This window comes from Lissotriton vulgaris, chromosome 8 (genome assembly GCF_964263255.1).
Source record: "Lissotriton vulgaris chromosome 8, aLisVul1.2, whole genome shotgun sequence".
Classification (NCBI taxonomy): Eukaryota; Metazoa; Chordata; class Amphibia; order Caudata; family Salamandridae; genus Lissotriton; species Lissotriton vulgaris.
In genome coordinates this window covers 73,059,304-73,085,782 of record NC_141696.1, presented here as the reverse complement: position 1 = coordinate 73,085,782, position 26,479 = coordinate 73,059,304, and positions in this window count along the sequence as shown.

Sequence of the window (26,479 nt, the reverse complement as noted above, 5' to 3'; positions counted from 1 at the left end):
GCTATATGAATCCCCAGGTAGGTGAATAGCTTTACCACATCAAGAGGACGACCACTCATGACAATTTTGGACTTGAAGCTACGATGTGGATTAAAAATCATGAGCTTCGTTTTGGACACATTCACCTCCAGACCGTGATCCACACAGAAGGTATCAAAGATGGTCAGTGCATGTTGTAAACCACTTGGGGTTTTGGATAAAATTAACGTGTCATCCACGAACATTAAAATAGGAACTTTTACACCTGCAAGAGAAGGAGCATCCACTGACTGGGATAGCATGCGTGGGACAATACAGTTGATAAATAAGGTAAACGAGGTTGGGGCCATTGAACACCCTTGCCGAACCCCGCGCTCAACGGGAAATTCAGCAGTGTCCTTACCATGACCACCCCACTGAATTTTTGCGTAGGTTAACTCATGAAGTCTCATAATCATAGCCAACAGAACCACGGGAACCCCCAGAGCCTCCAGAACCTGCCACAATTTTTCCCGCGGCACCAGGTCGAAGGCAGCCCGTAGATCGACAAAAGCCGCATAAAGGTTGCCTCCTCCTAATACCACGGTCCTCCACTGGATCAATTGGAAGCGAAAAACTTGATCCACTGTACTGGTTGCCCTTCGGAAGCCAGCCTGAAAGGGTGATAGGATATTATTATCATCCGCCCATTCAAGCAATCTGTTAACAATCACTCGACCAACTATTTTTTGTACAGTGTCGATCAAGCTTATTGGACGATAATTACTTGGCTAAGCACGATCTCCCTGTTTATACACAGGTATAATCACAGCCCCCCGCCATGATGCCGGAATATCAGCACCCTTAGCGATGTGATTGATAAGCAGATGAATATATTTGCACCATCTCTCTTTGTCATTTAGAAAAACGTCCGCAGGGACGCAGTCTAAGCCCAGTGCACGCCCACTATGTACAGATTTGAGGGCAGACAAGATTTCATTATGTATTAATATATTATCCTCTGCTAAAGACTGGATAGGGCGATTCCCAGCTTCCACCTGGGCACTTGCAGCATACTGGGAGCTAAAAAATTCCACCCAGTCATTCTGCGGGACATTATTATTAGGTGGCTCCTCAGATCTTTCGCTACCCCATTTGACGATTTTCCAAAACAACCGGGAATTTTTCCTATTACTAGCACATTTCAATTTATTCCAATGTGCCTCATGCCAGGTTCTCTTGGCTTTCGCAATACAGGCTTTGTAGTTCTTTCTAGCAAGGCGGATGTCATCTACCCCCTTCAGCCTGATTGCCTGTCCCAATGCAATTCGAGCCAACCTGCAATCAATAATATACCATTTAGCGGGTTTGCATGCACGGGACCCATGGTTTTTTGCCGGTCTCAAAAATGACATTTAATTTTGCCGAAAAGGTTATCGTGAATTTTGGCCACGTCACCTAGGCCAGGGGACACACCTGCAACTGTCTCTAGGGCCGAGATAGCTTTATCTGCTTCCTCTTTAATATTTCCAATAGCCTGCTGATCAGTCATAACGCTAGCCCACCGTAGCCTGCGCATATCGTTTTCAGGAATAATCAGCGGTGGAACAAGAACATTAGGGCAAATTAAAACATCAACAGTGAGCCACCATTTATGCACCACACATAGAGGATTATGATCACTTTCAGGTCTTAGCACAATTTCCATGTCACAAACAGTCGACCATAGAGTCATGCTACAGATCACATAATCTATTCGACTTTTGTGTCTCCCATTGTCAAATGTCATGGAGGCTGTCTTGTCTGACTTAGTCCTGCTGTTTAATGCTCTTAGTCCTAATTCTAGACACATGGCATTCAGACCTAGGATATCCTCTGTCCAGCGTGATACTGGATTCGTTTCTAAGGTAGGGATGCCCCATTGTAAATCCTCCTCAGCACCTAGAAAGGCTTCTCCAGCGACCAGAGGCTCAAAAGTTTGATTCAGGTCACCAGATATTACAATCCTATGACCAAGCGAATATGTATCAAGGAGATTATAGAGAGCAAGGAGGACATCAGATCTACCTGTCTTACTACCTCTAGCATATATGTTATAAATGTCTAGTACATCAGAGGTATCACTAGTAATCCTGATTAACTGGATATCTTTTTGGCTAGTCGCCAGACTTTTTGCTGTCAATTTAAGGGACTGACGAACCCAAATAGTGAGTCCCCCCATAGGTCTCCCTTTTGGTCCCTTAATAGCTGGTACATAGAAATTTAGATATCCAAAAGCATAAACAGGTTCACAAGCCCAAGTCTCCTGGAACATACATACATCATATGTGCTGACGAAGCCTAGCCAGTTTCCGCATACTAACTTGGAGCTTAACCCAGCCACATTCCAAGAGATTAAGCTCCCCGTCCCAGGCAATGATTCACCTATTGGCTTTGAAATAGTAACAGAATTGCTTGGTGCAACATCACCTCGAATGATGACATTATCTTGGCATGCATTACCCAAACAACAGAGTTTCCCACTCCCTGTGGGGCGGATACTAGGTCACAAGCTTTCCTTGCTGTAGCATAAACCACTTGGCGGTCGTTCTCAATAGACCTGCTAGCACATGGGTTAGATGGCGGTTGTGTTGCAAACGTTGAGCATGCCAAAAGTCAATCACATTCGTTCAAGTTGGAAAGGGCAGAAAACCTGTTATCAAGACTTAGTCCCCAGTCATTAAATGTGGGAGCATTACTCCCCCTATTAGGCACCACGTTCCATTTTGCTCTTAGAGTACAGGGATTGGGGCCTCTTCCTTTACGTGGGTAAAAAAAATCCAAAGTCAGTGGGACAATAGTGGTCGATCTTCTCTGTGGAGGTAATAAATTAGGTAGAATATTTGTCAACACCTCAGGATTAGAAAAATTAAGAACAACACTATCCCCCTTAAATCTTTTAGCCCTGTTTCCAATCCACTCAACCCTTCTGGCCATCACTAACTCTTCTGATAGATGTTGTTTCCCCCAAGGAGTTATCACCATGTTATTGGTTAACCAGGATAGGGATTTATACAATAAAGATGGAGTGGTTTCTTCTTGACCAGAGGTCAGTGGGGGAACATTAGCTAGAACAAGAACGAGGGGAGAGGCCTCAACAATAAGCTCGCATGAGCCTTTCCCAAGGTTCGTGGCATTAGGTGTAGGTAATGGGGCTGCTAGCCCTTGCACACTTCCAGCTAGATTTATCTGCGGGCCATTGGCTGATTTATCAAAGGGATGGCATCAGTACCACCCTCAGGGTTAGAGCTACTCTTTAGGGACTCTACTCACAACTTCCTCAGGTAGTTTTTCTACTTCCACTAGAGTTTTATTCAGCAAACCCCCCAATCTATTAACCTCAGCAGTTAACTTTTCGATTCGTCCAACCAAGGGCTTTACGATGCCCCGAATTTTTGCATCCAGCATACCTCACAACTTAATAAATTGTGTATTAGATAGAGTCACGCAAGCTTCGTCACTAGACCCATCATCCTCCTCCTCAAGTATTTTTCTAGGGGGAGTAGCAGCTTTTTTCCTACTTGAACGAAGCCCCCCACGTTTAGGCAGGTCCTTTTTTCCACCCCTGGTGGCACGCGGGGCAGGCACTGGGTCAGGGGGGGTGGCCTTGTTCAAAACCTCACCCTCACTGTCACTGCTATCTTCTATACCAACTACTATGCCGCTGGGCTGCACGATAACAGCATCAGTGGGAGAATCAGGAGTTAGCCCAAAGCTACCACTTTTTTCTTGGGCAAAAGGATCATCTAGCTCCGAGACCCGGGGAGGGGATTCAGTAGGTACATCTAAGCCCAGCAAAGATCTTCTGTCGCTATTTATTTTTGCCACTACTTGGACGAGATAATTCTCTATAGTGTTTTTAACTGGTGATTGTTTTTTGGGTGGCATGGTTAACCGTAGTTAGTGAGTGCCTCTAGGTACACTGTACTAAAACACAAAATAGTACCTAGTTGTAGCAAATGTAGTCCGAGATGGGCCTTGTAACTTGAGTCTCACAGCAGGCTTTCAGCAGAGTTCCTGGCCCAGACCAGGCGCTGTCAGTCGCGGACTGTTGCAGACTGTCCGCCCTTGTCCCTGGCTTCTCTTGCACTCTCAGACTCTTAGTCTCTCTTAGTCTCTCTCAGGCTCTCGCCTACAGCGCCTTCACACCGCTTCTTACTCAAGTATATCCACTCCAGCCCCTCAACAGTATTTAAGCTACAGCCAAACACAGATTAAGCCAGCTACACCGTCTTCAAGAGTACTCTTGCATCCAATAGTTGTATTGTAAAATAATCCTACTGTCAGAGTTACTCCCAGCACCAAAATTGGTTCCAAATTGCAATTTCCAGGTTGCTCCTACTTGCAATAGCCCCAGGTGTTCTAACAGTGCATTAACAAAGCTGGCATACAATGGGATGCAGTGGAAAACAATCAGCGTTCTTCCCCAGTCAGTCATCCGGTTTTTTAACCCAATGTTGCAGCGAGCCTCCACATCTCGGGGGCACCCATACCTTCCAGCAATTCTTGAGCCGCCACGTACCCAGGTCCCCAGGTGTATTCAGCAGGAGCCTGCGCGCACTTGCCGGCCGCGTCACTCCCCACTCGCCGCCACCAGCTCCGGCGTTCTAGCGGTCGCGGGCCTTCAAACAGTCAGTGTCTCCGGAGCTGTCAGACGCTTAATCCCGCACTTTCACCCGCCAATCCTCCAGCCGCCTCCACGCTTCTCCTCAGGAAAACAAGCAGCCACACATCAAAATCGTCTACTATCTTTATAACACAATTACTCCTTTAAATTTGTAAACCAGGCCAACTCACATTCAGGAGTCTGATGGGTTTTAATCCATTTTCAGTCATTCTATTCAGTGCATAATGCATGCCTGAATAAAGTACCACTATAAACTTACACTCTATGCATACACTGCACCTGTGTTTGAACAGATAGACGTGTCTCCTCACAGTCGCATTGTCACCACAATCACCCTCAATAGTGTTTTTTTATGCGTACATTTAACAATACATTTCCCTTAATTACAAGTCCTGTTAAACCTGGCATCTTCTTTTTGTCCTCATTCACCTCCGACCACAATATCCACTCCAGACGCCTCTACTCTTATATCTCAAGCCTGGTGTCAAACTTATCCAACTACAGGTACACTAGCGCACAGGAGGTTACTTTCCCAAACGCGTAACAGTCATTCTCAAATTTGGTCCGGTTAAGCTCTGGCAGCTGCTGGTGTGGATTTTTGGAAACAGGTTAAGATCCATCACATCCTGGAGAGAATTAAAGGAGGTTTATTCATTGGGCAAAGTGTGCAAAAGGGTAAATGGAGCCATCCCTCTTTGTTTAGCCATTTCAATAAGAAACTCCACATGCCCTTCTTTTTTTATAATCATTACCCCTTAGATCGAATTTGGGTGAAGTGATAAAAGAATCCAGCCGCTAAGCATGTTGAGGGGCAGGCATTCAACCCACTTGCAGCAGATTTTCCTTCTTGCAAGCAGTATGGCAAATAAGAGAAAAGCTCTTGCCGGACCTTCAAATTTGTTGGGAATTCCAAAAATATTCAAATAAAGACTTACCTCGACTTGCAGTCCTAAAGTGGTAGAAATGGTGTTACCGACCTTCGCCCAAAATTCAAGGATGGCCGGACATTGCTAGAATATGTGGATGTCAGATGTTCTTTCCAGGTCGCATTTCTTGCATTTCACAGGAAGCCCGGTTGATATCTTTGAAACCCTTGACGGGGTTAAATAGGTCCTGTGGATAGTATAGAGGTGACTTCTCCTTAACCAGTCTGGCTTAACCCCGCAAAACAAAATATTAATTGATACTTGCCAAAGTTGTTCCCAATGTTCTCCTGGGCATGTTGGTACCCCACAAGCCTTCTGCCACATTAAAGTCCCCATAAATTGTTTCTTCAAATTGCCACTACCAGAAAGATACCTCTTTCTTCCTCGGAGGTTTCAACACCAAATGATCTTCTAGAAGGCTGCCTACGCCAATTTAGGATTTCTGAGTTTGAGTCCAGCTACTCTATATATTTATATTTAGAGATATCCCCTGCCATGGCACTATAGAAGGTTGTGATTGTTGTTGGGCAGATGCACAGTGAACTTTTGTTTGAGTTTTTAGGTGCTACACAAGTAACGTCAAGTGTCCCACGACGTTAATATGTAAACGTTGAAATTGCGAGGTCAGTGAATCACTGATCCCATCCTTGTATGCACACAGTTATTCCTCTATTGAGACAGAGGATTCAAACCACTTTGTCGATTGTTGGATACGTATTTATTCAGCAGAACAGTTCATAAATCAATTTCATTTCAAATATACGATGTTCATTAGTTAATTCTTTCTCAGCATTTGGCACTGTCCTTTATATACATCCAATGCATTTCGGGGCTATTATCTGCCCCTTCATCAGGGAAAGGATACTGTAATAAAATGAAATAAAATACTCAGTAAGTGATGTAGTGGTTGTGGTGTGGTTTTTAAACTAGGTGGGGGGGAAAGGGACTGGGGGGAGGTGTTTGGCGAGGGCTGAGTGTCCAATTACCTGGTCACCTTAAAAAATCCAGAACCCGTGAAAAGGGCGAAAAAGTATTCAATGTTATTCTTACGTGTGCTGGAACTCTAATGATGCATGGTTCTGAAAACAAAGAGGTAATGTACATAAGTAATCGCGGCATGGCGTGGCAGGCTAATCTCAAAGATCCGTGGTTCTATTCGTTTGGTCAATGAACTAACCTGGTGAGAGGTAACTAAAGTTCGTGAGTGTTCTGCTCATCAACGCCGGTCAGGACGGAGGCGTCTACTGCCGCGTTTGGTCACATTCAAACATTGCGATCACGTGTTCATGGGTAGTGAAGAAAGACTCACACCCTCTATTGTGACATAATGGAGTAATCTAATTCCTGAAATGCGATATTGTTACTATAATATGAATAAAAATTTAATGAATGGAGTAAATAAATAAAAAATGGTTGATCTATGTGGAGATGTCATTTTAATGATGGAGGGAGAGTGGACTCAGTTGGGTGAAACGTCTCTCGGTGTGGAACAGGGGTGAGGAGGATATGGTAGTGAGAATGGGTTGCTTAGCCTAGATTGAGGCGTGAGAGATGGAAATTAGTGTGTCGACACTTGAACAAAAATATAAACATTATTTCAGAAAATAAACCTAAAACAAAAAATGTCATAGGGAATTCACACAGGAATCACTAGGATACTCCAATTGCAACTATTGCAGGTAACAAGAGAGTTCAATTCTGTCATTCAAGCCAAATGGCTTCTGTGTGGAAAGTCTTTGAATCCAAGTGTTTTCTCGTTGGAGTAGATATTTGGTGTTGTCTCTACCTTCTGTTCTCAAGATGGTTTCCAGTATAATGAACTTCATTTGGGAAATGTTATGTTTTTCTTCTAGGAAATGTGTGGCTATGGAAGATTTGCTGTTTTTTAATCGAATATTCGACTTATGTTCTGTCAGTCTAATCTTGATTTTGCGTTCCGTCTTGCCAATGTAGAGTTTCCCGCAAGGGCATTTGAGGGCATAAATCACATTGCTAGAATCACATGTAGCGTTGACTTTAAGTTTTATTGTGTTTCCTTTCAAGGGATGATTGATTACATTTCCTTTTATGATGCTATTGCAGTTCCCACAGTTCAAACATTGTTTGGTGCCTGTGTATTTGATGGTAGGTGTGGGTTTGTGTTGAACCAATTCTCCTAGGTTTTGTGCTCTCTTGAACGCAAATAAGGTAGGTTCCAGGAAGATTTGATTAAAGTCTGGTTCCAAGTTTAGTAGTGACCAATGTTGGTATATGATCCGTTTGAACTTCGTGCTGGCTGTGGAGTATTTGGAAACTAGCACTATACGGGTCTGTTGTTTTTTTGTACCCGGTTGCAATAATTTCTGTCTGTCTATGTTCGAAATTTTGTGTTTGGATTCCTCGATGATGTTATGCGGATATCCTCTATTTTGAAATTTGGTACCAACTTGCTCAGTTCTTTGTCTGGATTTGATAGAATCTGATGTGATTATTTTAGCTCGTGCCATTTGGGAGAATGGGAGGTATTTTTTTAGATTTGGTTCATGGAAACTCGTGTAGCGGAGCATGTTGTTTCTATCTGTAGGCTTGGTGAATAAATCTGTCTCAAATCCCTGTTGGTTAATGGAAACATTGACATCCAAAAAGTTCACACTTTTTTCCGATAGTTCCCACGTTAATGAATACGTTCATCAATTTGGTTGAATTCCATCAGTAGTTTTTGTACTTTTTCCTTGGTATCTTTCCAGACGATGAAAATAGCGTCAATGTATCGTGTTAGAAGTAGTAAGTTATCTGTCCATTCCTTTTTGGTAAAGATGTGGGTCTCCTCGTATTGTTGCATAAAGATGTTGGCGTATACAGGCGCCGCTGAATTGCCCATGGCCATTCCTACCAGTTGTTGGTACCATGTGTCTTGGTATTTAAAATAACTCTGATACAAAGTAAAGAGCATGAGTTCCATCAAGAATGTCTGAAACGATGTGTCTATGGCAGAGTTGAGTAAAGCTTTTTCAATTGCTTCTATACCTAGGGAATGAGGTATAGAGGTGTATAACGATCGCACATCCGCGGTGCATGAAATCAATTTATCCTCTGGGTTGATCTTCAAGTTATCCAGTTTGGAAATGAAATGGGTGGTGTCTTTTGTGTATGTTCTCATAGATTGTACTGAGGGTTGAAGATATTTGTCCAATAGTTGACCAATTGGTTTGTGGATACTCCCACATGTAGAGACTATAGGTCTCTTGGGGGTTCCATCAAGTTTTTATGGATTTTGGGTACCATTCTGAGAGTGGGGCTCTTTGGGTTGGCTTTGATGAGAAAGTTCTTAGTTCTGTCATTGATTATGCCCAATTCCTGTGCTTTGTCTAAGATGTTTTTTAGAGTTTTCATAAATTCCATTGTAGGATTATTGTCCAGTTTCATGTAGGTAGTAGTGTCTGTAATGTGTTCCTTGACCTTGGATTCATACATCCTTTGATCCATAATGACTAGGGCTCCCCCCTTATCAGCTTTAGTGCATCTGATCTGATCATTTGTTGATATCTTTTTTAGAGTGTCCAGATCTTTTTGGGTGATGTTTTTGGTGTGTTTTTTCCCATATTTGATGTTTAGTAGTTCTTTCTTAACTCTGTTCTTGAATAAATCCAACGTTTTATGGCTGACTGGTGGTTGAAATGTGCTGTGTGGTCTTAATCCCAGTAGTTGGTCCTCTTCACGTTGAGGTTGTTTGGGTAATACATTGTCAAAGAAATGGCGTAGCCGTAATTTACGCATAAGTTTAAAGAAACTTACTTCCGGTTCCAAATTGTTTGTGTTGGTGGTGGGTACAAACGATGTGCCATTTTTGTAGAAGTTGTTTTTCATGTTTAGTGAGTTGATATTTACTAATGTTGATAACCAGTTGATCTGTGTTTATGTCTTCTTTGTTTTCTTGTCCTTGATGGTTCCCGTCACACTTCTCGTAATGGGTGGTTCTGTTTCCTTCTCTTTTTCTTTTGTTTTGTCCTCTCCAGGGTCTCCTTTTTGTGCCTGGCCCTGTTCTAAAAAAGGACTTGATTCTATTAGCTGACTGGTGGTAGGTTGTTGAGCTTGATGAGTATCTGTGCCGGTATGTGTAGGTTGGGTTCTCCTAGTTCTTTGGGTACTATCACTGTCTGATGATGAGGTTTCTGTTTGTGAATTGTAGGGTCTGTTCCTTCTTTTCTGGGCGTAGATCTCGGCCCATGTGTAGACCTCTCCAAATCTATAATCGAGGGTATCCCTCTTGTATTTCCGAATCTTGCGTTCGTTGATATCGTTAGTGTGTTTATCCATTTGCGACTGTATGTCGTCAAGTATAGTCTTTAGTTCCTCCTCAGAGAGCATTTTGGATAGTTCTGTTGTTGTTTCGGAGATTTCCATGGTTAACTCCTCTAGTATTCCAGATAACTCTTCAATAATTAAAAGAATCAAGTCCAGAGAGCATTTTTTAAGAATTTCATACCACCTTTCTTGGAATTTTTTTGAATTTTTGCAGAGCAATGGTTTTAAGGCAATCCTTAGGCCCCTGGGTATACGTTGATTGCGGTGATATTTTACCAGGGTGCTTGCATGTAATTGTTGGTTGATGCGTCTCTTGCTTAGATATATTAGTTGTCTTATGTGTTGCTCTTTGGAGCGAGTCTTTCTTCACTACCCATGAACACGTGATCGCAATGTTTGAATGTGACCAAACGCGGCAGTAGACGCCTCCGTCCTGACCGGCGTTGATGAGCAGAACACTCACGAACTTCAGTTACCTCTCACCAGGTTAGTTCATTGACCAAACGAATAGAACCACGGATCTTTGAGATTAGCCTGCCACGCCATGCCGCGACTACTTATGCACATTACCTCTTTGTTTTCAGAACCATGCATCATTAGAGTTCCAGCACACGTAAGAATAACATTGAATATTTTTTCACCCTTTTCACGGGTTCTGGATTTTTTAAGGTGACCACGTAATTCGACACTCAGCCCTCGCCAAACACCTCCCCCCAGTCCTTTTCCCCCCCACCTAGTTTAAAAACCACGCCACAACCACTACATCACTTACTGAGTATTTTATTTCATTTTATTACAGTATCCTTTCCCTGATGAAGGGGCAGATAATAGCCCCGAAATGCATTGGATGTATATAAAGGACAGTGCCAAATGCTAAGAAAGAATTAACTAATGAACATCGTATATTTGAAATGAAATTGATTTATGAACTGTTCTGCTGAATAAATATGTATCCAACAATCGACAAAGTGGTTTGAAACCTCTGCCTCAATAGAGGAATAATTGTGTGCATACAAGGATGGGATCAGTGATTCACTGACCTCGCAATTTCAACTATAGAAGGTTGACCATGGTAGCAGCATCCCCTCTTGGGTAAGGTTTCCCCATAAACTCAACTCAGCCCTTCTTAATGGCTGCACCAGTTTGTCTTTTACGCAGTCAGGTCTTCCTGGGGAGTCCCATAAAGGGGCTACGCTTGAAAAATAGCTTATACCTGTTAACCTTCTAATACTTGCCCACGTCCTTTCACAGTGCCAAATTAGCTTTAGTGCCCGCACAGGAACGTTTGATCAGGTCTTTAGGCTGCTTTTAATGTACTGGATAGTGATAATTGGCAAAGGCAGTCTTTATCTCGCATTTATCGATTTAAAGACTGCCTTTGATCTCATACACAGGAATGATCTGTGGCTAGTGCTCAGAGACATGGGCATCCCCCCTCCCATCCTTAATCTATTGATTTACTTCATGAGGGCAATTTTGACTGGGTGAGTTGGGGTTCACAAGGCCAACTGACAGAGCCGATCCCTGTTAACAGGGTAGTCTGCCAGAGATGTGTCCTGGCACCCACCCTGTTCTCTATGTACATGAACGGTGTGGTTATCTTCCTCAAAGAAGATCTGGCAGGCGCACCAACCTTCGCAGGCGACAAAGTACTGACATTTTTGTTCGCCGACAACACACTTTTGGTGTCAAAGACCCCAGCAGGCCTACAAAGATTGCTCAATGGATTTCAAACTTTCTGTGACTCCTGGGGACTGATCATTAATGCCACAAAAACAAAGTTCATGACATTCAATCCTCAAAAATCATTTATGAACCATTGTACACTCAGTGGGGCCAATTTGGAGAGAGTCAGGATTTTTTATTACTTTGGCGTCAGACTCTCTGACCAAATGTCCTGGAAGCCCCACTTAGCCAAGATGATTTTCGTTCAAAAACATGTGACTGTAACACTAGGGAAAGAACACTGCTCCTCACAAAGCAGACCAGTTGCTCCAGTGCTCACGGTTTATGATACCAAGGCAGTTAGTACAGCTCTCTATGGTGCCGAGCTGTGGGGGTTCGATAATGTTGAGGAAATTTCAGGTTCTGAACATAAGTTCCTAAGAACCTGGTTATGCTCCCTTGTAACACACCTCTGACACCCTTAAAAGTTGACCTGCTTAGACGGTCATTCAGTGATATAGCAAAACTATGTCCTTTGCTTTTTTGGTCTCGTATTGGATGGACCCAAGAATGTTCTACATACGCAGAAGCACTGACTGAGCTTATGCACTTAGATGTCAACTGTAAAAGTAAATTTTTTTCCGACATCAGAAAAACTTTGACAGCACTGGGATCCCAGGGACATTGGGATAGACAAGACCCTCCAAGTAAAGAGGATATTAAACGGTCACACTGGGACAGGGTCGCCAGTCAGGAAATTAGTATGTCTAAAGTGGGCAGATTAACAGAAAATGTACTCCATTATAAGCAGACTAGAGGCCTTGAACCTTAACTATACTTAATCCAGGTACCCAGGGATAGGATGCTGTGTATGCATTTTAGGTTCAGCATACTCCCTGTCCACCTCGAAACAGACACCAGCAGATTGTGCTTGTTGTGAAGCCCTATCAGAGTGGGTCTCCCATGTTATGTTTGTTTGTCCAGCATACAAAGTACCGAGGTCCAAATGGTTAAAACCTATCTGCCGCCTACAGGGCACACTAGACCATCAGGCAGCCTTGCGTATTCTTAGGTCGGACCCAAAAACACTATTTGTGTCGGCGTGGCCAATTTTTTTGGCCAAGCCTGGCTGATCAGGGAAAAAGCATTGAAAAAGGAGGCTTTACTTCACTGAGTATGAGACAGAGATGCAGTAAAGCAACCCGCCCAGCATATAATGACCGTCAGACCCATTAACAAGATCACACTGACACTTTATAACAGATTACTTAACACCTTTAATAAGTTTTCAAATAGCTACCAACGTTCTTATTTCCTCGGGCACTACATCATGCTTCCCAAAATGATTGCATGAGGCAGGATGCTAAGTTCATATTCTTCCTAACCTCTTGGCCGCGGCGCTAATTCCACCACCGCGCTGCTGGGTGGGGGGTGAGCGCAGTGCCACCATGCTCGTGACCGAACAACGCCATCATGAGTTACGGGTGGGCTGTGCTCATGACGGCGTGGTTCAGTCACAGCCCGGCCCACTCATTAATTAGCCTGTATAAGCAGGGAATAAATGCCGCGTGGCACCCGCCGTCGGGGTTCATGACGGTGTGTTTCTGTCATGAGCAGGGAAGGGGTTAAATGATTTTTAAAATATCTGTTACGTAACTATTTATACCTTTTTTATTCAAGATATTTTATAAAAAGGTTAAACTGCAATTTCAACAATTATACTATCCTTAATGGTGCCTCTGAGAACTGTTTTAAAATAACTGATTACATTGTCTGTCTCATTATGTATTTTTAAGTCAGATCTGCCTTTTTGTAAATTTATGGTTAAATATCTTATGAAGCTTTTATGACACAAGTTGCTGAAATAAAGCATTGCATGAATGAATGTTATATTGATTGGTATTTCAATGATTGACATATTTGATTCACTAGTAGGACCCTAGTATTGTGCATAGGTGTGTCTAGGGCCTGTAAATCAAATGCTACTAATGGCCAGCAGCACTGATTAGACCTCCCACACAAGTAGCCTTTCAAATGTGTCTCAGACCTGCCACTGCAGTGTCTGTGCACACAGTTTTCAACTGCCCTGTCAATCTGACAAGTTCACCCACTTGCCAGGCCTAACCAATCCCTTTTCTTACATGTAAGTCACCCCAAAGTTACGCCCAACGCAGTCCCATGGGCAGGGTGCAGTGAATTTAAAAGGCAGGACATGTAGTGGTATATTTTTACACAACTTGCTAGTGAACTACTGTGCCGTCCATTTTTCATAGGTGAAAGACTATCTCTTCCATAGGTGAACATGGGGTCTGCCTTGAAACATCTTTCAAGGCCAGATTCCAATTGGAAGATGATAGAAAGTTGGAGTTTGGGATGTCTGACATCAGAATTTATGAACGCATGTTTTAGTGAAAATGGTTTTTAATTTATTTTAAACTGTTAGAAAATGGCCATTTTCCTGCTTAACCATTCTGTGCCTGCCTGTAGAATCCACATCTGGCTAGACTGATAGGGATCTGTTTGTGCATTCTCTCTAAACAGCCACTCAAAGGGAGCTAAGGTGTGTCCTGCAAATCCTGATGAGTCATCACTAGGCTGATGGGACTTCCTGGGTGAAAGTGGTAGAAGGAGTTGGAGCTGATACCTGTATTAGGCCTGGCCTGTCCTCCCACAATGCTGGATAGTTTTTGGAGCCAAGGCTGGGCAAGGCAAGAACTTGCAAATCAAAAAAACCTTTCTTTGAAGTTTGCTAAATTCAGAGGCCAAAAAGGGTATAACTATTGGACATAAAATCCCAGGCTTTTAGATCACTTTGTACTCAGGAACCTACCAAGAAGAAGAGTTGGAAAAGCTGTCAGGAGGAGTACTGTCCCTTTGCTGTGTGCTGCTTTGCTGGGTTGGCCTGTGGTTACCACATCTGTCCTGGGCAGTGAAAGGACTGGACTGAACTTTCTGCAACTTATAGTCTGAGTTTCTCCAAGGCCTTACGGTAGAGCTTGCCTCCTGTTGGAAGTCTAAGGCACAGAAAAGACTGTAACTTCAACCGCTTACCATCACTGGGAAATGTATGTTCATGCTGCAACAGAAGAAAAAGTAGCCCAATGCAGTCAACTGCGCCGCTGCTTGCACCATGACCTATTGGCACCGCACGTCACATCGTTTCACTTCATATCGCAGCCCCGGTGTCACCGAAGACAAGGCTCCATGCTTTCATCGATGCTGCTGCCTGCACTGTGGCCTGTGGGCACCGCTCGTGTGGTACAAAGCATCGCCCCGGCCCACACTTTAGCCCTGGTCTTCCAACATCAGCTCCATCAACTCAAGGATCATCAACCAGCGGCACTGCTTGTACCATGACCTGTGGGCACCCCATGTCATATCGCCCCAATTCACACTGCAGCCCTAGTCTCACTGTCGATATGGGATGCTGTCCTGTGACCTAGCCACTGCCTTCACCATGACCTGGGGGCACCGCACGCCACATCACCCCCACTCTCTGCATCGCAGCCCTGATCCACAGAAGCAGGTACACCTGATTTGAAACTCATGGCGTTAGAACTGCAACATGTGTGACTTCAAGGGTGCCACAACATCTGCACCAACCTCCGAAGCCAACGCCTTAGACACATCTTTGGATCTCATCGCAAGGTCTGGCTCCCTGCATTTCCAAAGGTACTGTTTGTAGATAATCCTGACCCGCTACCTTGCAGTTGGCCTGAACTATTGGATGTGTTGCTCACAACGCTGTGGTAGCCCAGACGAAGCAATTGACTTCAATGAATTGTATTTTACTTCTATTTTGTTAAATGTTTCGTAATGTTATTAGTGTATGTTGAATTTTTAGCATTTTGGTCTTGTTTTACACAGGTAAATATTGGCTATTTTTCTAAAACTGGTGTGGTGTCATTCTGTAGTGTATTCTCTTTATTACTGTGTGATATGTGCAAATGTTTTACACTTTGTCTCTGAGATAAGACTGACTGCTTGATCCAAGCTACCACGGGGGTGAGCAGGAGCTGTTTTAGGTGTGTAATTCCCTTATCCTGACTAGAAATAAGAGTCCTTACTTGGACAGGGTACACACCTGCCACTTAGACATCCCTTTTTTTCTAACAGGTCCCCAATTAATTACATCTACAAACAGTCCTCAGGATGGTTTCAAGTACATGGTAAAAGAAGAGATGGAAACACCATCAGTAATTCTACTAGTGTTCATGAATCAAACAACGCAAGATCAAATTTAGCATCTTAGTGATACACTCTGTGGACTTTTCACTAAGAGGAGTGGAATGATCAAACATTTGTTGAACAGTTCTCTAAAAGAGTGTTCTGTACAGGATTTTAACTTCACAGTTGTTTTTTCATTTGTTTTTTTTGCACCCAGTTAGAAAACGTTTGCCATCATATGTGATTATAAAATACACAAACTGAATAAAATGTCATCATGTCTGTAAACCTGTTTCTTTTTGTGTTATCTTCTGTAGTTATAACCTTTTTGGTTTGATTTACTCGCATTGATTGATTCAAACTGTCAACTTTAGTATATACATATATATTAATTATAACTGTAAACATTCTCTTTAAATGATCCCCTTGTTGGCCATTTACTAGAGTTTATACTACTAGATACCCCAACCCTCAAGGCGTTATTGAGTTGCCCTTCTTTCTTTCTGATACTTTGAAATCAGTACAAGGTACCCCAAGGATGAGCCCAATATACATAAATACTTTAGAATAGGAAAATAAAACATGAACTCTTGTGCAACTCCAAGGCACACAATATCTGTAAATAGCATATGCAGCAAATGTATCTCCTACTAGATAGACTACACAATACAGACCTGGTGCACTTCCTACATGCATAATATTTCTTCTGAAGATGGAAAGAAGCACAGGCACCTTTTAGCAATGCATGTTTGGTTATTATTTCCAATGAAGTACCTTCAACAGGATTTTAGGCTCATTTTTTTAATAGTAAAAAAAAAAATATTAGGTCTCAAGGTACAAAATGCACTTGGTGAAAGTGTCAGAAGTATTTGAACATGATGTTACTTTTACTCATTTGACATGTATTTAAATACCCAAACTTTAAAATGATCTAAAAGAATAATGGAGTTTAATGAAGGCTAGAAGTTGTGGATATCTGTGAGGGGTTGTGAGGTAATCACTGACGGGGTAGTGAGGATGCCTATCAGAGAGGTTAGTAATTCCTTATTCTCGTGGCATCTACAACCCCCCACCTATATACTAGCTTGAATGTGTACCTTCTGATGATGCAGCGCAAGGAGATCAGTAAGAAATTTAGTAGCTACTGAAAGTAATAAAAAATATCACTCTATACATAGAACGTGTAGCAAAATGTATCTCATGAAAATACAAATAGCCCATCAAACACAATGCATGGCTTCACATTATCTCCTCTCTGGTTAGCAAATAGCAGTTAACTTCTGTCTGTCTATCCATCAACAATTTGCAACCAAATGCAATGGTTCACATTAGATCCAGCAAAATGATTTCACACCTTTCCTTTCGGCAAGGCCATCTATCAAAAGCAGGCAACCTTTGGTAGCCTTTTAGTTCATTGCCGTAAGTGAGTCCTTTAATTCCTGTTGCCTTTGCCCCCGCCTTGTCTCTTCAAGAGCTCCCCACCTCACTATGATATAAATTATAAATTACTGGGTGCTTAAAATAAAATAACACATGCAAAGTTGAACAATTAAGCCCTAAGGCAGGCATTTGGGAAATATACAATTGTGGATTTTCCATCTCAGAAATGGGAAGATGTCATCCATGTGTTTGAAAGTAAAAACACTATGGCAATCCTGCACATACTGGTACATAGTCAGTGACTGTGCAAGCAGAGTAAAAAGAAAATTTCTACCACATTGGTTCTAAAGATGGAGGCCATCTTGGAGGAGTAAAATAATGGAACACTATTATTCCATCATTCCAAGATTGCCTCAATTTATCCGAATCTGTCACCATGCATTTATTTGGGAGCTTCTCCCTCAAGTTCTGACATGTCAATCTGAAAGTGAATGATGCAATGAAAATAAATTTAAGAGCGATTGGTACGTGAACAAAATGTTTGTCTGACACAACTAACTGAATGTGTGATTGCGGGACAAATTGTGTGACGATTGGCTATTCCAATGGAGGCGGAAGGGTACATCAAAGCAAATAAGATGTGGTATGCCATGCAGGAAGCGAATTGCTGAAGGATCCTAAGCCAAAGTAGCCAATGGCTCGAGGAGTCTAGCCCACAGCTAGCATTTATGTATACTGAATATTTTTTTCAAACAAAAATAGAGTTTATTGTCCTGGGAACCAGAACGTTAACCGCACCATCGTTTGACAGGTTAATTATTCACCGGCTGAAGGACATTACTGATTGGTGTCACCACAGGTGGACAACAGTAATTTGCTGAACATATGCAACCCATCACATTAGCATGTTCAGAATGGAACCATGAAAGCCATTAGGAATCTAAGGATACCAGATCCATGCTATGGATTGCCATTGATTTGTAGGGCTGAAGAATATATATTTCAGGTTCGCAGCACAATGGCACACACCAGCCTAGAAAATAGCGTTCTTTAGAAAGCTAGTGTGCATTTTCGAACAAAATGAGAGACACCCTTATTAGTCAAAATGGACAGGGCAGTTTATTACTGAACAAAATCGATTTCCCTTTCATACTTTCTTCTATCTTTATCTTTCCATTAGACACATCAACTCTGCATTCAAAGGAGTACACATTTGGGGTAATATGCAACAAATTCTAAAAGCAAACTAAGACTAAAAAAACACTGTCTGTCTCATAATCCCTCCAGGGATTAACACTTGTTAAAATTATGTATGTTTTATGTTAAAAAAATATTCATATAAAATCATATACATTACCACAAAATGCAGACAATCATTTCATTAGGCATTACAGGCTCCGCCCTTGACTGGCTGACGTCTTTTCTAGACAATAGATCTCAGCAAGTCTGGATGCCGCCCTTTGCCTCCTCTCCCAAGAAACTTGCAACGGGTGTACCTCAGGGCTCTACCCTTAGCCCCCTGCTTTTTAATATATATCTGACCCCGCTCATCTATCTCGCCGAACAGCTGGGAGCAAAAATAATGGCCTACGCCGACGACACTCAACTTCTGTTCACATGGCCTAAAAACAACCTGGATACGTCTGGAGCCCAATCCTGCCTATCATCTGTCTTTCGATGGCTTACCCTCGCCCAACTAAAATGTAACGAAAGCAAATCCGAAATCCTGCTATATGGCTCTTTCCCAGACAACTTTGGCGAATCTCTTTGGCCTGCCGATCTACCATGCCCCAAATCCATCGGAGGCCCCGCAAAAAACCTTGGAGTCTGGTTTAACAATAACCTCAGATTCGAGGATCACTTAAAAAAACTCATGGGGATCTGCTTCTCCACACTTAAAACATTACACAGGTTCTTCCCTCTCCTCCCGAGAGAGGCCAAGGAGGCTGTCATTCGCGCCCTTATACTATCCAGATTGGATTACGCGAATGGCCTCTTCTGTGGCCTAGCAGCCTACCTGATCCACCGTCTCCAAGTTATCCAAAATGCCGCTGTACGGCTCTTGTTTAATATTCCAAAAAGTTCAAGTGTTCGTCAACCCTTCCGCACCCTTTACTGGCTCCCAGTTGTTCATAGGATTTCATTTAAAATCCTTGTCCTCGCTTATCGAGCTGTCCATCAAATTGGCCCAGTCTATCTGAGGAAAAGATTTTCCTTATATGTTCCCAATCGCCCTCTCAGATCATCCAATCTCTACCAAATGACTGTACCAAAATTTAAATATAGCAGGCTTGGTGGCCAATCCATCTCCGTCAGAGCTGCGAGGGTCTGGAACACCCTCCCTCTTCATCCGAGAACAGCCCCATCCATTACTGTGTTTAAAAAGGGACTGAAGACCCATCTCTTTAACATCACTGTATAGGGTCTCTCCCCTTTCTTTTCACCGGATTCACTCTGCTCTGCTTCTCACCCACCTCGCGCCAGGATACTATTTTCTTAGTAACAGAGCGCGCTACAAAAGTCTCTATAATAATAATAATATGTAAAAATATCTTTAAAAAGTCTGTTGATGCAGTGTTTCTTTGGATGTCAGAATGGTTCATATCGCCTTCTTCAAAACATATGTTTAAATAAAAAAACGTATAACTGATTGTCTCCTAATATGTAGCGACATCTATGATTTCGGAAGAACAAGCTGCGCTTGAAACATTAGGCAACTGATGACCAGGACCCTTTTCTCCACTTTTAGAAATACTTGCTTGGAGGAGGATAAATTAAAAACAAGTCATTTGTCGCCAGGTTGTACTTTATCCACGTTTCTCTAGTTCTACCTTTAAATTGTCATGGTTTATCATTGCCTGCTGTTCTATAATTTATGGAAGAGTTTGTTCTTCACCTGTCACACAATCTGGCAAACAAATGAATAACAAACAAGGACACCAACCCCTTGTGTGAAATATAGAACAGCAAGCTATGATAAACAATGAGCATTTTAAGGTAGAACTAGAGGAGCATGTGTATCATATCCAATATGATGACAAATAAATAGTTTTTAATATAACAGGAGTTCTACCATCTTACTCCAAGCAACTAATTCTACAGAGTGGAGAAAATGGGCCTGGGCATCATATTAAGGAACGTCTCACCAGGAGATGACTAATTTTTCAAGCCCAGCTTCTTCCTCCTAAAAATTAGAATGAATATGTCTTCCACATAATTTTGTATAAATGTTAATCCCTGGAGGGATAGTGAGACAGAGACTGTGCTTTTTTTTTTTTTTTTTTTACATTTTGTTGCATACTACCCCAAATATGAACTTCTTTGAATGTTGAGTTGATATGCATAACAGAAAGTTTTTCCCTGGTAAAGAAAGGTAGCTCAAGCCTGCTGACATTTATAGGGTAAAAAGACCAGGAAAGCACCAAAATTCACAAGTTCTTGCCCATTGCAATTGTTATTAATCGCATCCAATACATTCCATATACATGATTGCAGTATTTATGAGGACACTACATTGCACTAAAACACTCAGAATCGAAGCCATGGTGTTAAAGATGTCTGCTATCCTAATCTACCCACTCATTAAGTCAAAGATGTGATAATTAGATTTGATCTGAATGAAAAAAGCAATGCATAGGATTTGTAGTATATTATTTACATTATTTTGAGTAACTATAATGGAGCATGGATTAAAATCGCATTTAAAAAAAAAATCTGTATATCACAGTAGCTTTGTGATAAGCGATATTCCAATAGTTGAAATTAAAACATTTTTGGACTGATAACTAGTGTGTGCAAAAATTGGGCACATAAAAAAACTCATGGTATATAACATTCGAGACAGTTTTTACACACAAACAGCGCTTTTCCCAGCAGAATGGGTCATACTGTGCAGAAACGCTCTTTTCTACGGGGTTTCATACACAGTGTACCAGCATTTTTACTCTTACAATTCCCTATAGGTGTTATCAGAAAGAGTTGGAATGTGCTAAAAAGGCAGTACAAGTAGAGTTTCTTTGAAAGGCATAATTTAGAGTTGGTTAAAAATATAGCTTGCATTTCATTTAAAAATGTATGCAGCATTTGGAATGCGGCAAAAACAGTGGGGCCGATTAGGATTTCGGACGGACTTTGTCCGCCCGTCATCCTGTCGTAGGAAGGGACCGTCCGCCATAAGGGCGGCAGTCCCGTCCGTGGAATTAGGATGCACCTGCCACAGTGGCGGGTTCATCCCGCATTTTTAACATTGCGGCGGGCGGTGCTGAAAGCACCGCCCAAAGCAATGCTAAAAATGCATGTTGTGGGTTTCAAAGCACAACATGACAGGCACCGCGTGGTGCCTGCCATGTTGTACTATGAACTTACAAATAGTCAAATAGTAACCTTTGTGAATAAAGCAAAAAGGTCCGTTTTGCGTCACTAGTTACATTTTTATTTTATTCACTAGTTGAATATTACAATTTTATAAACCATGTCACAATTTAAATATGCATGTATAAACAATTAAACAGTTAGACATAACAAACCAACGGCTTTATACATATTTACAATTCACAATTTCTTCACATCCAACCAACACTTATTCACAAAGGTTACTATTTGACTATTTGTAAGTTCATCCAGTATTGGCCATTGTGTTGTTTTTTGGTATATTTGGCTTAGCCTTACTGTGAACAGCCAGGACCCTGTGTTGTTATATACATGCTGTACTATGAAACGGAGGGGGGTACCATAGGTACCCCTCAAGTGCATTCCACACACCCCCTTCACCCTGGGGGCCTGCAACAGGCCCCCAAAGCAAAGACCGTATGCCTTTCCACTGCGGCAATGCCGCCATGGAAAGACATAGGACCGCGGGCATTTCCGATATGGCTGGTGGTGTCTTGCAGACACCGCCACCATATGTACGCACTCTTTCTGCTGGTCGCAAAGGCGGCCGTCAGAAAAGCGGCGGTCGGTCTTCCTATCCACCGCGGACCCCCCAGCCCTCCTAATGTGGCGGGGGTCATTTCAGTGAGGATGGTGGGCGGATAGCCCCGCCGCGCCGGCGGTGTCTACCGCCAGCCCGGTGGGGGCAATCCGCCCGCCATCCTAATCGGCCCCATAGTCAGGTACAAACTACTCCTACACCACAACAATATATGAAGCAATTAATTTTTGAAATCTTTCATTTTCCCATTTCAGGTTCAAATTTGAACAGGACCGCGATCTCCTCCATTGACAATGTCTTCTTCCAACAACACCGTCTCGGTTACCGAATTTGTTCTCCTCTGCTTCCCAGGAGACTGGAGCTGGTGGAAAGGTCTTCTCTCTGCCATTCTTCTAATCCTGCTTCTTGTTGCTATATCTGCCAACTTGATTTTAGTATCGATAATCTGGATTGAGCTGAAACTCCATACCCCCATGTATTATTTACTTGTCGCCCTCGCCTCTCTGGACATTGTTTTGAGCATCTACGCTGTTCCTCCTGTCCTAGACAGCATTTTGTTTGGTTCAAAGGCAGTTAGCGCTGCCACCTGCTTTACGGAAATCTTTTTTACTCCTGCACTTCCTTCAACTCAATCGTTTGTTTTCATGGTGATGGCTCATGACCGCTATGTTGCCATATGCAATCCTCTGAAGTACCCTTTAATCATTAACAACCAGTATCTACTGAAAGCAAGTCTTCTTGCTTTGTTGAGGTGCATATTTTATTGTGTGCCAGTTGCACTCACTGCACAGCTCAATTACTGTGCAAGCAATGTACTTCATCTATGCTACTGTGCGCCTTTGCCTGTCTCAAGTCTTGCATGTGATCATAACCCAATCATCCGCCTTTATATTTTTTTGCTACTCTGGTTCACCACTGGATTTGACATAGCTTTCATCTTATTTTCCTACTCCATGATCTTCCGTGCCGTACTCAGGCTCCGGTCCAAGGAGCCGATGTCCAAAGCTTTTAGCACTTGCGGTTCACATCTCATAGTTATTTCATGTTACTATTCCTCACAAATACTTATAGTGACTGCAAATGCAAAAGGAGACAGTCTCTCAACTGATGTTCGTGCTCTGATAAACGTCCTATATTGTGTCATTCCACCTATCATAAATCCTTCAGTTTATGGGCTGAGAACTAAAGAAGTCAAAGATAGAGTTATTTGGATAATTAAAAAAATGTAAGTGAATGTTTTAGAAAAATAAGGGATAAGGGTTCCCTATTGTACAAGCCAAACATTTAAAATTGTATGTAAAGGTGAACAATAAGAAAGTATTTCTGTTGAATACTGTCTCCTAATAATTCTATATGGCATGTATGACTGAACAACGCATGCTTTTACCACGACTGCCTTTAAAACGCAGTTTTTACAGCACATCTACCAGAACGACGCACATCTTTACAATGCATGTCATTACCACAAACGTACATAGAGGTACATTCTAAGTACAATTACCACTCATACCATTACCGCACATACATTTACCATGCATACCTATGCAACACTTTAAAAAAATAAATATTAAAATAATTTCAATAATTAGTTTTGGAGTACCTACTAGAGGACAGAGCATGTGAAAAACAAAGCAGTACAGTAAGATGTTGGTACCCAGTCTCTGCATAAAATAAATAATTAAAAAATCATATCGACATAGAGCAAATATCTTTGTGTTTACATTTTTGTTGTGTACACAGTAGTTCTTCCTTCATTTCAGGCTTATGTCTCCAACCAAGATAGCTATCACGTTGTGATGTTTTTTAATCATGAATCAAATTAAATATACATTTGTTCAAATTGTAAACGACAATAAAAAATCCAATTCAATACATATTTTACAATTAATTATCGAAATACCACAAAAAAACTAAAAATTCAGCCATCCACCATTTTGTGCTCACTAGCATAACGATTATGACCATGACATAAATACACCACTGAGAGCTGAAGAGAGAGAGAGCGACAGCCAGTTGCAAACACTGCCATCTAGCTACACAAACAAATATGAACGAAACCAATAACATAATCTAAAAACATAGCATTATCTGTAAAACAATGATTGATTCTGAATCTTTAGAAATTTTACAGACTGTGTAAAAAATGTAACTCCTGTTGACGACTAAAGTTCCATTACTAACTGTACATTACCGGAAGGTAGAAGGTAAAAAGAAACAACTTATTATAAACATAATTTTTAAGTAAAAAAAGTTTTTGCATAGTCTGATTTGATCCTGGACAATGTCTTGGGGCAAAATTACTATTTTAACCCAGTAGAATAATTACTTCAGGGAAGAAGCTGGACAGTGATTGGGGGAAAAATTACTATTCTAAATCCACCTGGTATTTACCTCAGGGAAAGTGCAGGACAGTGTCTGCGTGCAAAATTACTATTCTAATTCTACTGGAGTCTTTCCTCAGGGAAGATGCTGGACACTCTTGGGGGAGGGGGAAATACTATTCGAAATCTGGCAGGTACTTACCTCAGGTAAAGTGCTGAGCAGCAACTGGGGGCAAAACTACTATTCGAACTCTGCCGGGTACTTACCTCAGGAAAGGTGCTGGACAGTGACTGGGGAGCAAGATTACTATTCAAACTCCGCCGGGTACTTACCGTAGGAAAGGTGCTGGGCAGTGAAGGAATGCCAAGTTTTATTGCACAGCAATAAAAGCATACTTAAAATTATATCTAGATCACACCATAAAATCTATGTTGCATGTTTGTTCTTTTTTAAAAACATTTTTTTATTATTATTATTTTTTTTTTAAGGTCCTCATTTCACCATTGGCGTCTGCAAATGAACATTTAAAACCCGATCCATCCTGGGCACCCAGGGTTGATGTTCTTGCATTCGCCTAGGGCCAACCAGGCCTGCTTCTTTGTACGAGGCGTGGTGTAATCATAGAACCATTGAGACCTTAGACCATCCTCATTTCTCTGCCCCACAAGATCAAAGGTTCCCACACATTGTTGTTAACATTATGTGCCAAACCTATATCTAGACGCGCTATACCTAATGCTGCACGCAACCAGTTTTCATAGAGAGGAGAACTAGGATCATTCCACAGTTTGCAAATCTCTCTACGGGCGATCAAAATTAGACACAAGAAAAATCTCACTTGTGTTGCCGAGGACACCCTTAAGAGATCTACATCCAAACCAAACAGCACTCGAGCTGCATTAAGGCACAATTTAACTTCAAAAATACCCTCCAAAGCCCTCCCCACATTAGGCCAAAAGACACCCAGAATAACGCAGTCAAAAAAATGTGGATGTTGTCGGCCTTGACCAGGCCACATCTGAACACTAAGGGGGGGGGGGCTAACAAATTTAGCTATTTTTTTGGGCGTGTAATACAGCCTACTTGTCGTAATTGGCCCGGCCGCGTTAGCGATTAGCTGAACCTACACGTTGTCCTCCTTAACTTGGCTACATACGATAACTCCATCTTGAATGTTCTAGCGGCCATCTTAGACCATGAGCGGCCTCGTGGCCGACGTGCCCTTTAGTCCGTTGTCCGTTCCACTGACCATTCTCGTCTGCCCAGCAACAGGCTATTTTTAGTACTGGTCAAGCCACACATGCGCAGTTCTCACTGACCCGTAAACCTTCAGGAATGTGCACCAAACTGACCAGTGAGTTGTGCCCCCTCCAATGAGCTGGCAGTATTCCAAAACATGACCATATATGTCCCTAAAAGTGTGCCTTAAACTTGTGTCGTCTAACTTTTTATTACCCCAAACTGTATATAAACGGGGGTCACACCGATGTTCGGTGTGATACCTCTTGCATTACCGAAGGGTGCTGTTTGAGTGTACCACCACCCCATGGGGTCTTAATAAACTTGTTCTTTGACTTTTTACAGTTTCCGTGCCAACAGTTCTTGAGTGTAAGTGGGTTATTTCTGGAGCGTGTAGGCCTTGGGAACCCCGAATTACTTCAATTGGCGACCACGAAGGGACTCATCGGCGACTCGGATGCCCGAAGGAGAGGTCGTGACGAAGGCTTGGAAACTCGCCATGGATGCGCACTGCCACGAGTGACCCGAGTCTTGGCTGCCACGGTGTCTCTTCCTTTCCTTCCGATCTGACCTTCCAGGTGGCGCCGGTCTCCGACTGAGTTTTCGAGTGTCTGCGCTGCTGAGAAAGTGCCGTTTGGCTGATTTGGCTTACAAGACCTTGGCAGTTGGAACCTGGACATTTGAGAAGTTGGGTAAGAATTGTGTTCGGTAAGGTAGTCTTCGGACGCTTACTGAAGTCCTATGATTTGTGTTCAGAAAGGTAGTCTTCGGACGCTTACTGAAGTCCTATGATTTGTGTTCGGTAAGGTAGTCTTCGGACGCTTACTGAAGTCCTACGATTTGTGATCGACAAGGCAGTTCTTGGACGCTTGTCGAAGCCCTAGGGTCTATGTTTTGACTTGAGTTAGCTAACATTGTGAATTTGTGATCTTTGAACTTATA